Source organism: Coffea eugenioides, chromosome 8, assembly GCF_003713205.1.
Source record: "Coffea eugenioides isolate CCC68of chromosome 8, Ceug_1.0, whole genome shotgun sequence".
In the NCBI taxonomy this organism is placed as follows: domain Eukaryota; kingdom Viridiplantae; phylum Streptophyta; class Magnoliopsida; order Gentianales; family Rubiaceae; genus Coffea; species Coffea eugenioides.
In genome coordinates, this window is record NC_040042.1 from 7167384 (window position 1) to 7179930 (window position 12547).

A 12547-nucleotide genomic window follows, 5' to 3' on the forward strand; every position below is an offset into this window, starting at 1 on the left:
ACATTGTTGTATCCCTGTCTTTTAGCTTCGAGATGGTGGGTCTTGCACCTTCATCCGATAATCGTAGTGCCTTTGGTACCATTACCGCAAAATGACGTCAAAACCTGTTTTTCTGGTTTTGAGCTTAACTTTCATTTCCGGACTTTTCCCTAGCTTGATTTGTACTAGTACTACTTGAAGCTTGCTGAATGGCTATTGGATGAACTTGTTGTTGTGTGTGTACCTTTGGGACTGATTTGAGGAAGCAATGAAGCCATGATGGCTGGAAAAGTTAACAAATTCAGGGGAAGTGCTGTCCGAACTTTGAAGGAACTTGTTTGCATTGAGTTTGTGATTAAGACTTGGATTTGAGCAAGGCAATGATATTTGATGGATGATTTCTGAGCCATGGAGGTGAGTGACCCTAAACTATTTCCAAAGTTATTTGTGAAATGTTTCTTGCATTATTTATTCGATTGCATCTCATGCGTGCTTGCATGTGAATTCATGATATGATTTTGGCTTCAATGAGTTCTGGGAAAGTCTTGTGCTGGACACCAACGTCTCCATTCTGTTTGTGGTTCATGTTCATGGTTATCTGGAGCTCAAAAAGGGGCTTCCTCTCTCTGTTCGTGTGTTATGATCTATTTGAGCGTTGGGTGTTCTAGTGCAATGATTTCACTGGCTCACGAGAGCACTAAACGGACATTTGATCTCTGAATCATGACATCATCGAAATCATCGAAATGCAACATTGTGAAATATATTTGCTTAATGATTTTGCTGGTTACTCGCTGAGCTTCTAGCTCACCCCAAAATATTTTATTACCCTCCACAGGGCTCAAGGCGAAGGAAGGACTTGTAGTACTTATTCACGTGACTGGATGGCATATATCTTGTACAGTTTGAATTTGGAATCATTTTATGTATAGTTGGGAATTGTTTCCGCTGCAATTGTGACATGTAATTATTGGAGACTTGGATGTATATTTGTGGACCATGTGATGTATCTTTGAGGTTTATTCTTGTAATTCATTTGAGGACTTTAGTGAACGACTGAGTACCGGCGAGAGCCGGGCAGGCGGCCCGCCGAACCCTCTGGTTCGCCTTAGGGGGAGGTGGGGTCGTCACACCTTTCTTCTTCCTTTTTTCTGCTCCTTGGCCGAGAAAAGAGAGAGAGAAAGGGAGAGCAAGAGAAAACCATTTCCTTCTTGATTTGCACTATCCAAGTGAGGAATCAAAATTCTAAACCGATTAAAGAGTGAGTTGTGAGTTGGGAAGCTAGGGGAACTAAAAATTTCCAAAGGAGGTGGAGTATCACTCTTCCAAGCTTTGTCTTTGAGGTATAAGATCTGATCATGGTTCTTGTTCTTTTAAATTTTGGTTTAAGATGTTATCTAGTTCATGTTTTGGCTTGATTACAAGATATGCAAGTTGTTGTGATGATTTTGGATGATATATGCAAGTTAGGGTTTAATAAATTTTTGCCTAAACTTGTTATATAGTTAGTATATGTTGTATATAAGATTATATAAGGGGCTTTGGTAGTGTTGGAAGCAAGAAAATAAATAGATTGTCATGAAATCCCAAAAACTCGAGATTTCTGGAATTTTATATTTACATTCTGCCCGGTTTTATTACTCATAGTTAGAGGCTGAATTAGGCTTGTCCTAAAACATGAAAGTTGTAGAGAATGGTATTTTATAGGTTCCTACAAAATTTCAACCCAATCGGAGCTATGTATACTATGAAAAGGCCAAAATACTCTCGCTGCCTAGGATGCATTCCAGTGATCCGTTTTGGACAATTCATCCAGTTAATCGTATTTATTCACTATGGTCCGTACTGATTTAGCTATTTGCCAAAACATGAAAGTTTTAGTATTCTGTCTTAGATTTTAAACGCCTCCAAGAACACCTTAATCAGACCTTGGTAACCTGAGATATAATCATTTAAATGTAGTGCGGTTTTTTAGCCGACTAGTTGGATTTTGGTTCTGTAAATTGGGGATTTGGCTAGGTTGCATTGGAAACTGGACTAAGTGATCTTCATAAAAATTGTAGCCCTCTGTCTTAACTTCGAAACGGTATAAGTTGTGCCTCAATCTGATAAGCGTAGCCTCGGATGTGTTCTTTCCGCAACCACACATCAAATCTGTCTTTTGCTAGGTTACATTTCCGCACTTGTTATCACTTTGATTTTTGTTCTTATGTTGTTATGAGCCTATGGAACGGCTTTTTACTTGAATCTATGATAGGTATGACTTTGGGATTGGTTGAGGAAAAATAATGAAGCCATTTATGGCTGGAAAATTTGGTAAACACAAAGGGCATGCTGCCCAAATTTACGCTTGAGGACTAGAAAACTATACTTGCAACTTGAGTAAAGGTTAGAAGTGATTATCACTTGAACTATCGAGGACCTTTGCTACTTTGTTTATCGAGGGTTATACGTTAGGACTTGGCCGAACTTGTACTCTTAGGAAAACGATATGAATCACTATGAAACCGTTTTACTTGCACTTTTGACTCAAAAGTCATCTCCAAGCAAACATGTTATCAAATTTTCCAGTTTGAAAAGCGAGCAACTATTTCACGACTATTTCTCAAGTGAATTTCAATTTCTTGATTCTTATTGAACGAAACACTTAAGTTTCGAACCTTAGTTGATTTTCAAAGTTCTCAAGTTAAGTTTATCGCAGATTTGGACTCCAAACCCGGAGTACCACCCAGACACGAGCACTAGAGGCACTATTTTGGTGAATGCTTCCAAATATCTGATTGAACTCGATATTTGTAATTTATCTTTGATCAACGTGAATACGTGATATATATGTGATTTGATAGAGCAAGGGTGTACTTTATCGCACTTGCCCTATCCAAATTGTTCTTGTTTATCGACTTTGCTTGACTTGCTCTACATGCACATGAATTATATTATGCTTGGAATTCCAAAAATCCTGTGGCTAGTTAATCGAGTCGAGCCGGCAAGGGCCTGGTCGATTAGATAACAAACCCTGGGTCACTAGTAAGGTCGAGTGGAGTGTTATCTCCTCGGCAATTCGGTATACTCGAGTATTACCACCCGTGTTTCGTGTGGCGTGCGGGCCCGGAGAAGGGGGTTGATTGGTGGACGGAGACTGGCGAGAAGTGGAGTTTTCTTTCTGGACTAGTTATTACTTGAAAGTTGACGGAGTGTCAACTACTATTCGATCAAGTTGGGATGGAGCCGAGACATGAGCAACTGTATCCTTACTTGTGAACATGATCCACACATTTCTTGACTACTTGAAGTATAATCTCTTTACTTGAACTTGTTTGCTCGCTATTTCACTATTACATTGGTATTGTCTTGTTTGCTGGACAATTTGATATCTGGAACATCGCTGTGCTTTGGCTCACCCTATTAGTTTTGTTTTCCTTACAGGGGTACGAGTGACGCGTGAGACGTGTAAAGACTAGCGTAGTCTAGTTATTTTGACTTTTGACTTGTACTCGCGCTATTCCTCGAATAGAATGTTTTGTTATGGGATTGTATATACTTTGAACCGTTTGGGTATATTGAGGCTTTGTACCTTGATTTGGTATCAATGTAATATGATAAGCTTTAATTGTGGATGTTATTTATGGTACATGGATGTATGCACGTGATTCGAGTGAGTGAGTCCTGGCGAGAGTTGGGCAGGTGACCCGTCGACCCCTCTGGTACACCTTAGGGGGAGGTGGGGTCGTCACTGGTGGTATCAGAGCCTAGGTTGTGAATTGATCTGGGTAGATTGAGTGCTTGATACGATAGGCTAGGGTTTTATTTTGAGCTTAGCCTTTAGCCTTGTTTTCTACGTGTCGTGTACTTACTTTTGCCATGTTACTTGTAAACCTAGGTTATGGCGGGTACTGACGCCTCTGGGAATGCTGGGCCGTCCCAGCCTGTGTCGACTGACTTACCGACTGACGCGCTTACTGACACTCCTATTGACGATCCGTACCTAGAGGGGCCTGTTAGCCGTGTGATCACGTATCAGGAGAGCCCCGGTGGGCCAGTGCAGTGGTGGTCCCCAACGCGCAAGATCCGACGCTGCGACTGCTGGAAACCTACTCCTACCCCGATCGGGTAGTGCTTGCCGTGGACGACGTGCGGCGACGATTGGGTAGTGCCAATCGTAGGTGCCACTCAGAGATAGAGCGCCTTCAAGCTACCCTCCGAGGCCAGGGAGTTAGGATCCGAGAGCTGGAGGCCTCGATATTGGAGGAGCAGCAGCGGACGGATGCCTTCCGCGAGCAAGCTCAGGCGACGACCGGACGCCTTATGCGAGTAGTTGCGGACATACGAGACCGGACCGGCCACATCCTGACTGGGTGCGAGGCACTAGTGGATGATGTGCTTCAGGACTTGGCCGGAGAAGGCCAAGCGTCTGTAGCTCCTGGCGCTCCTGGGGAGGATCCTTAGGAGGACCTGGAGGAGGAGCCGAGTGCATCCTCGGAGTCTGTAGGGTCAGCGTCTAGCCAGACGACCTGTTAAGATTTAGGACTGAGGAGATTTTTGTGGGATAGTTAGGAACATAGTAGGACGACACGTTTCCTTTTATTTTTAACTTTGACGTGTTACGGTGGATGTAAATAGGGCTTATTTTGTTCTATGTTCCTTGGCTAGTATAGCCTCTGACTTGCCTAGGCTGGCATGTATATATGACTTGTTTGCTATGTATATAAAGTGCTTGTTTATTACGTGTTTTACTGCCTTCATTTAGCCTTTTGCAACGTGTTATACAAGCTATACGAGCTATACCTTACCTTGTTTATATGTTTATAATTGCCTAAATCCAAAACATGGAGGGTAGAAGAAGTCAAACCAGGGAAACTAACCAAGGACGCGGTCCTAGTCGAGACCGTGGGGGTAGACATGTATAGGAACCGGTACCAGAACCGAGAGAGGAGAGAGAGGCAACGGTTGAGCCACAACCTGGACCCCAGGCTGTAGGGGGAGACCAAGTGGCAACTGCCATCCAGCAGATGACTAATATTCTGGCCCGTTTAGTGGAACAACAGGGTCAAGCCCCTGTAAATCAACCTAGGGACCCCGAGATAGGGCAGGATAGGGCCTTAGAGAGATTTCAAAAGTTCTCCCCACCCAAGTTCTTGGGAGGACCAGACCCGGACAGAGCTGAGAAATGGCTGGAGGCCATGATTAATATTTTTGCCGCCCTAAACTATACAGAGGAGAGGCAAGTCCAATTCGCTGTTTTCCAGTTCGAGGGGCCAGCTAGGCCTTGGTGGAACGTAGTGAGGGCCAAGTGGGAGAGAGAGGCGACTGCATGGACCTGGTTAAGCTTCGTACGGGAATTTAACGAAAAATACCTTCCACCCATCATCCAGGAGAAGCGAGATGACGATTTCATTAAACTCCGCCAGGGAATGTTGAGTGTAACTGAGTATGAGACTCATATTACAAAGTTGTCCAAATTCGCACAAGAAGCAAAGAAAAGTACGGAGATTTGTGCAAGAACTGAATGTGGAGTTACAAGAAGCCTTAGCGGCGGCCCAAATTAATACATTCACGGAGGTTCTGGAGAAGGCCCTAAGGATAGAGACTGCTAGGGGGCAAGTGAGAAATTTCCATGCTAAGCGGAGAGGGGCACCTAGTGGAGCCCAAGGGTCAGTACGAGGTGATCGGAGCCGTCACCTGCTAAATCCGGTCGTGGGGCTGGAGGTGGACGATTTTCGAGCACATCTAGGGGAAGTGCTCCGAGAGGAGGTACCCAGAGGGGAGGCCAAAGTGGTAGAGGCCAAGGTAGAGGTATTCCCCAGGGAGGCCAAACCTCCACTCCCCGGGTAACGTGTGGGTACTGCGGGAAACCGAACCACACCGAGGATGAGTGCTGGAGAAAGGCCCGAAAGTGCCTGAGGTGCGGAGGTCTGGATCACCAGATAGTCAACTGCCCGTTGATCAGTGATACCCAGTCGACTGCCAGGTCAAACCCAAGGCCGACCAATGTTGGAGGGGCTAGGTCGAGGGTACCGGCCAGAGTATATTCGCTGGACCAACAATCCGTGCCTGAACCAACGAAGGTGGTAGAAGGTACAATCCCTGTTTTTCACCGGTTAGCCAGAATTTTGATAGACTCCGGTGCTACTCATTCTTTTGTTAATCCCGCATTTATGCTTGGAATTGATTTGAAAGTTGAAAGGTTACCTTATGACTTAGAGATAAGAACACCTACGGGTAATCAAATTTTGCTTGCGAATGAGGTGTATATGAATTGTGATATTTGGGTTGGTGAACGAAAATTGATAGTTGACCTCATTAGTCTAGCCATCAAGGGGTACGATGTCATTCTAGGTATGGATTGGCTAGCTCATTATCATGCTCGAGTAGATTGTAGGATGAAAGTGGTCGAATTTTGTATACCGGGGGAGACAACTCTAAAGTTAGACGTGAGGGGTATGATAGCCTCTTCTACGCTTATTTCGGGAATAAGGGTAAGGAAATTGCTTAGTCGTGGGGCACGTAGTTATTTAGCTTTCCTGATTAACACTCCGGGAGAAAAGATTAAGTTGGAAGACATGCCAGTAATCAGTGAATACCCGAACATATTTCCGGAGGAGTTGGAGTCTCTGCCACCTGAAAGAGAAATTGAATTTAAGGTTGATCTAGTACCCGGAACTACTCCCATCTCTAAAACTCCTTATCGAATGGCTCCTGCTGAGCTTAAGGAGTTAAAGGTGCAATTGCAAGATTTACTAGAACGAGGGTTTATTCATGAGAGCGAGTCCCCGTGGGGAGCTCCAGTGCTATTTGTTAAGAAGAAGAACGGGAGTTTAAGGTTGTGCATTGACTATCGAGGGTTGAATGCAGTAACTGTGAAGAATAAATACCCATTACCTCGTATTGATGAGTTGTTTGATCAGTTACAAGGGGCTGTGGTGTTTTCTAAATTGGATCTTCGACAAGGGTACTATCAATTGAGAATTAGAAAGGAGGATGTGCCAAAAACGACGTTTAACACTCGATATGGGCATTTTGAGTTCGCGGTAATGCCTTTTGGTTTAACTAATGCCCCAGCGGCATTCATGGATCTGATGCATCGAGTGTTCAAACATTACTTGGATAGGTTTGTAGTGGTGTTTATTGATGATATCTTAGTGTATTCGAAGTCAAGGGAGGAGCATGAACAACATTTGCGGATAGTGCTGCAAACCCTAAGAGAGCACCAATTGTTTGCTAAGTTCAGTAAGTGTGAATTTTGGTTGGAAAGTGTGGCGTTTCTAGGTCACATAATTTCAAAAGATGGCCTTGCTGTAGACCCGGCGAAAGTGGAAGCTGTGGCCAAATGGAAGCGGCCAGAAAATCCCACAGAGGTGCGAAGTTTTCTAGGTCTAGCAGGGTACTACCAACGATTTATAAAGAACTTCTCGAGAATTGCGGGACCCTTGACAACTTGACCAAGAAACAAGGAAAGTATATTTGGGATATCAAGTGTGAAGGTAGTTTCCAAGAGCTTAAGAAACAATTGACTATGGCTCCAGTTTTAGCTCTGCCCAGTGGGAGTGATAATTATACGGTTTATACCGATGCTTCAAAAGAAGGGCTAGGGTGCGTGTTGATGCAAAATAGGAATGTGATTGCCTATACATCTCGGAAGTTAAAACCTCATGATCAGAATTATCCGACCCATGACTTGGAGCTTGCAGCTATAGTGTTCGCTTTGAAGAAATGGCGACATTATCTCTATGGTGTAACTTTCGAGGTTTATACGGATCATAATAGGCTTAAGTATCTGTTTTCTCAGAAGGAGCTAAATCTAGGACAACGTCGGTAGGTAGAGTTCTTAGAGGATTATGACTGTACAATTAACTACCATCCTGAAAAAGCCAACGTTGTAGCAGATGCTTTAAGCCGAAAAGCTCAACTAGCAAGTTCCATAGTGGGAGAGTGGAGCCTGTTAGAAGATGTCTGTGAGTGGAAACCTCGTCTGGAACCGGAGAAGGTGATTTTTGGAAATATTAAGGTGAAGTCGACACTGTTGGATCGGATTAAAGAGGGCCAAGCAAAGGACACAATGGTGCAAAAATGGGTGGAAAAAGTGAAGAAAGGGGAGTTGCCTAACTTCAACATAGGTCCTGATGGAATCTTAAAATTCCGAAATCGTGTCGTTGTACCTAAGGATGAGGAATTAAAGAGGGAGATTTTGGAGGAATCACACCGCTCTAGGTATACGGTGCACCCAGGGAATAATAAGAGGTACCAAGATCTTAAAAGTCTGTATTGGTGGGAGAATATGAAGGCGGAGATTGCCCAGTTTGTACAAAAGTGTCTTACGTGCCAATAAGTGAAAGCTGAGCATCAAAAACCATCAGGTTTGTTACAGCCTTTAGAGATTCCTGAATGGAAATGGGAGTACATAACGATGGATTTTGTATCAGGGTTGCCACGAACACAAAAGGGGCATGATGCAATTTGGGTAATAGTGGACCGATTAATTAAGACTGCACATTTTCTGCCAGTGAACATGAAATATCCTTTGGAGAAACTTGCTAAACTTTATATGGATGAGGTAGTGAGACTACATGGGGTACCAGTGAGTATTGTATCGGATAGAGACCCCAGGTTTGTATCTCGATTTTGGCAGAAATTGCAAAAGGCTCTAGGAACTAAATTGAACTATAGTACAGCGTATCATCCACAAACTGATGGACAATCTGAGAGAACCATCCAAACTCTTGAGGATATGCTGAGAGCCTGTATTGTGGATTTTGGAGGAGGTTGGAGTCAATATTTAACCTTGGTTGAATTCGCTTATAACAATAGTTATCATTCCTCTATTCAAACGGCCCCATATGAAGCCTTGTATGGACGACGATGTCGATCTCCAATCCATTGGGAGGAAGTAGGAGAAAGAAAGATTATAGATCCGGCTACAATACCATGGGTTGAGGAAGCCTATGAAAGGGTAAAGGTAATCCGCCAAAGACTTCAAACAGCCCAAAGCCGACAGAAAAGTTATGCCGATCATCGAAGGAAAGATTCGGAGTTTGAAATAGGGGATAAAGTGTTTCTTTGGATTACACCATTGAAGGGAAAGATTCGGGCAGGAAAAGGTAAAAAGTTGCAACCACGATATATAGGACCTTTCAATGTACTTCAGCGAATAGGAAAGGTGGCTTATCGACTTGAGCTACCAGCTAGTTTGTCTAGGATCTTGAATTTCGAGGTCGAAATTCTTTTAAGGAGGAGAGAGTGTGAGGACTCGCAAACTTCTTATATTTTTTCTCAAAAATGCCTTTTATTTGGAAATTATTATTTATTAAAGCCCTACTACCCAAATCATTCCACAATGAGTGTAAATAAACCTAGAAAGTAGGGTTTCACTTTTGGTTTCAAGATTGGAGCAAAATTAGGGTTTTCGCGATTTTTCGCCGGATGTATTTTCAATATGGAACAAGGATCAAATTTGGTGATTAAAAGTGACTTTTAAGTGAGAAATAATATGTGATTAGGGGCAATGATATAAGGTTAGTGAATAGGAAGAAAAAAAACCCTAGTACATGTGTTTTTAAGAAAAACGGTGCGAACCGACAGGTATCGTGCACTACCGATTGAACGCACCACTTGACCACCACTTTCTTACCATACAAGCTCATTAATAATTGAGCAAAATATCCCCCCTCCTCATGGTCATCTCTTGGCCGAAATTTTGGGGCCAAAATGCAAGGCTAGAAAAGAAAATTTTGTGTGGTGTTGAAGGTGACAAGTGTTGGCAAGCTTGTGGTCAAGATTAATCCTAATCCTCTTGTCTTCTTAACACCATAAGAGCAGCTTCTTCATTTTTTCTGCTCCTTGGCCGAGAAAAGAGAGAGAGAAAGGGAGAGCAAGAGAAAACCATTTCCTTCTTGATTTGCACTATCCAAGTGAGGAATCAAAATTCTAAACCGATTAAAGAGTGAGTTGTGAGTTGGGAAGCTAGGGGAACTAAAAATTTCCAAAGGAGGTGGAGTATCACTCTTCCAAGCTTTGTCTTTGAGGTATAAGATCTGATCATGGTTCTTGTTCTTTTAAATTTTGGTTTAAGATGTTATCTAGTTCATGTTTTGGCTTGATTACAAGATATGCAAGTTGTGGTGATGATTTTAGATGATATATGCAAGTTAGGGTTTAATAAATTTCTGCCTAAACTTGTTGTATAGTTAGTATATGTTGTATATAAGATTATATAAGGGGCTTTGGTAGTGTTGGAAGCAAGAAAATAAATAGATTGTCATGAAATCCCAAAAACTCCAGATTTCTGGAATTTTATGTTTACATTTTACCCGGTTTTAGTACTCATGGTTAGAGGCCGAATTAGGCTTGCCCTAAAACATGAAAGTTGTATATAATGGTATTTTATAGGTTCCTACAAAATTTTAGTCCAATCGGAGCTATGTAGACTGTGAAAAGGCCAAAATACTCTCGCTGCCCTAGGATGCATTCCAGTGATCTGTTTTGGACAATTCATCCAGTTAATGATATTTATTCACTATGGTCCGTACTGATTTAGCTATTTTCCAAAACATGAAAGTTTTAGTATTCTGTCTTAGCTTTTAAATGCCTCCAAGAACACCTTAATCAGACCTTTGTAACCTGAGATATAGTCATTTAAATGTAGTGCGGTTAATTAGCCGACTAGTTGGATTTTGGTTCTATAAATTGGGAATTTGACTAGGTTTCATTGGAAACTGGACTAAGTGATCTTCATGAAAATTATACCCCTGTGTCTTAGCTTCGAAACGGTATAAGTTAAGCCTCAATCCGATAAGCGTAGCCTCGGATGTGTTCTTTCCGCAACCACACGTCAAATCTGTCTTTTGCTAGGTTACATTTCCGCACTTGTTATCACTTTGATTTTTGTTCTTATGTTGTTATGAGCCTATGGAACGGCTATCGAGGACCTTTGCTACTTTGTTTATTGAGGGTTGTACGTTAGGACTTGGCCGAACTTGTACTCTTAGGAAAACGATATGAATCACTATGAAACCGTTTTACTTGCACTTTTGACTCAAAAGTCATCTCCAAGCAAACATGTTAACAAATTTTCCAGTTTGAAAAGCGAGCAACTATTTCATGAATATTTCTCAAGTGAATTTCAATTTCTTGATTCTTATTGAACGAAACGCTTAAGTTTCGAACCTTAGTTGATTTTCAAAGTTCTCAAGTTAAGTTTATCGCAGATTTGGACTCCAAACCCAGAGTACCACTCAGACACGAGCACTAGAGGCACTATTTTGGTGAGTGCTTCCAAATATCTGATTGAACTCGATATTTGCCATTTATCTTTGATCAACGTGAATACGTGATATATATGTGATTTGATAGAGCAAGGGTGTACTTTATCGCACTTGTCCTATCCAAATTGTTCTTGTTTATCGACTTTGCTTGACTTGCTCTACATGCACATGAATTATATTATGCCTGGAATTCCAGAAACACTGTGGCTAGTTAATCGAGTCGAGCCGGCAAGGGCCTGGTCGATTAGATAACAAACCCTGGGTCACTAGTAAGGTCGAGTGGAGTGTTATCTCCTCGACAATTCGGTATACTCGAGTATTACCACCCGTGTTTCGTGTGGCGTGCGGGCCCGGAGAAGGGGGTTGATTGGTGGACGGAGACTGGCGAGAAGTGGAGTTTTCTTTCTGGACTAGTTATTACTTGAAAGTTGACGGAGTGTCAACTACTATTCGATCAAGCTGGGATGGAGCCGAGACATGAGCAACTGTATCCTTACTTGTGAACATGATCCACACATTTCTTGACTACTTGAAGTATTATCTCTTTACTTGAACTTGTTTGCTCGCTATTTCACTATTACATTGGTATTGTCTTCTTTGCTGGACAATTTGATATCTGGAGCATCGCTGAGCTTTGGCTCACCCTATTAGTTTTGTTTTCCTTACAGGGGTACGAGTGACGCGTGAGATGTGTAAAGACTAGCGTAGTCTAGTTATTTTGACTTTTGACTTGTACTCGCGCTATTCCTCGAATAGAATATTTTGTTATGGGATTGTATATACTTTGAACCGTTTGGGTATATTGAGGCTTTGTACCTTGATTTGGTATCAATGTAAAATGATAAGCTTTAATTGTGGATGTTATTTATGGTACATGGATGTATGCACGTAATTCGAGTGAGTGAGTCCTGGCGAGAGTTGGGCAGGCGACCCGTCGAACCCTCTGGTATGCCTTAGGGGGAGGTGGGGTCGTCACACATTCGGGTATCTCAAGGGGTTGTAGTAAACTTGTTGGTTTTTGGTGCTCTGCCTTAACCTGTTGGCAAATAAGACATTTCTGCACGTACAGAGCGATTTCCTTCTTCATATTATCCCACCAATAGGCTCCTTTTAGATCTTGATACATCTTGCTACTACCCGGATGGATCGTGTAATTGGACCGATGAGCCTCCTCTAAGATCTCCGTCTTCAACATTTCATCTTTAGGCACCACCACTCGGTTCCGGTATCTTAAAATACCTTCAGTACTGAAGTTGAAATCAGTCGTTTCCCCTTTTTCCACCTTCTCTCCCCATTTCCGCACCATAGCA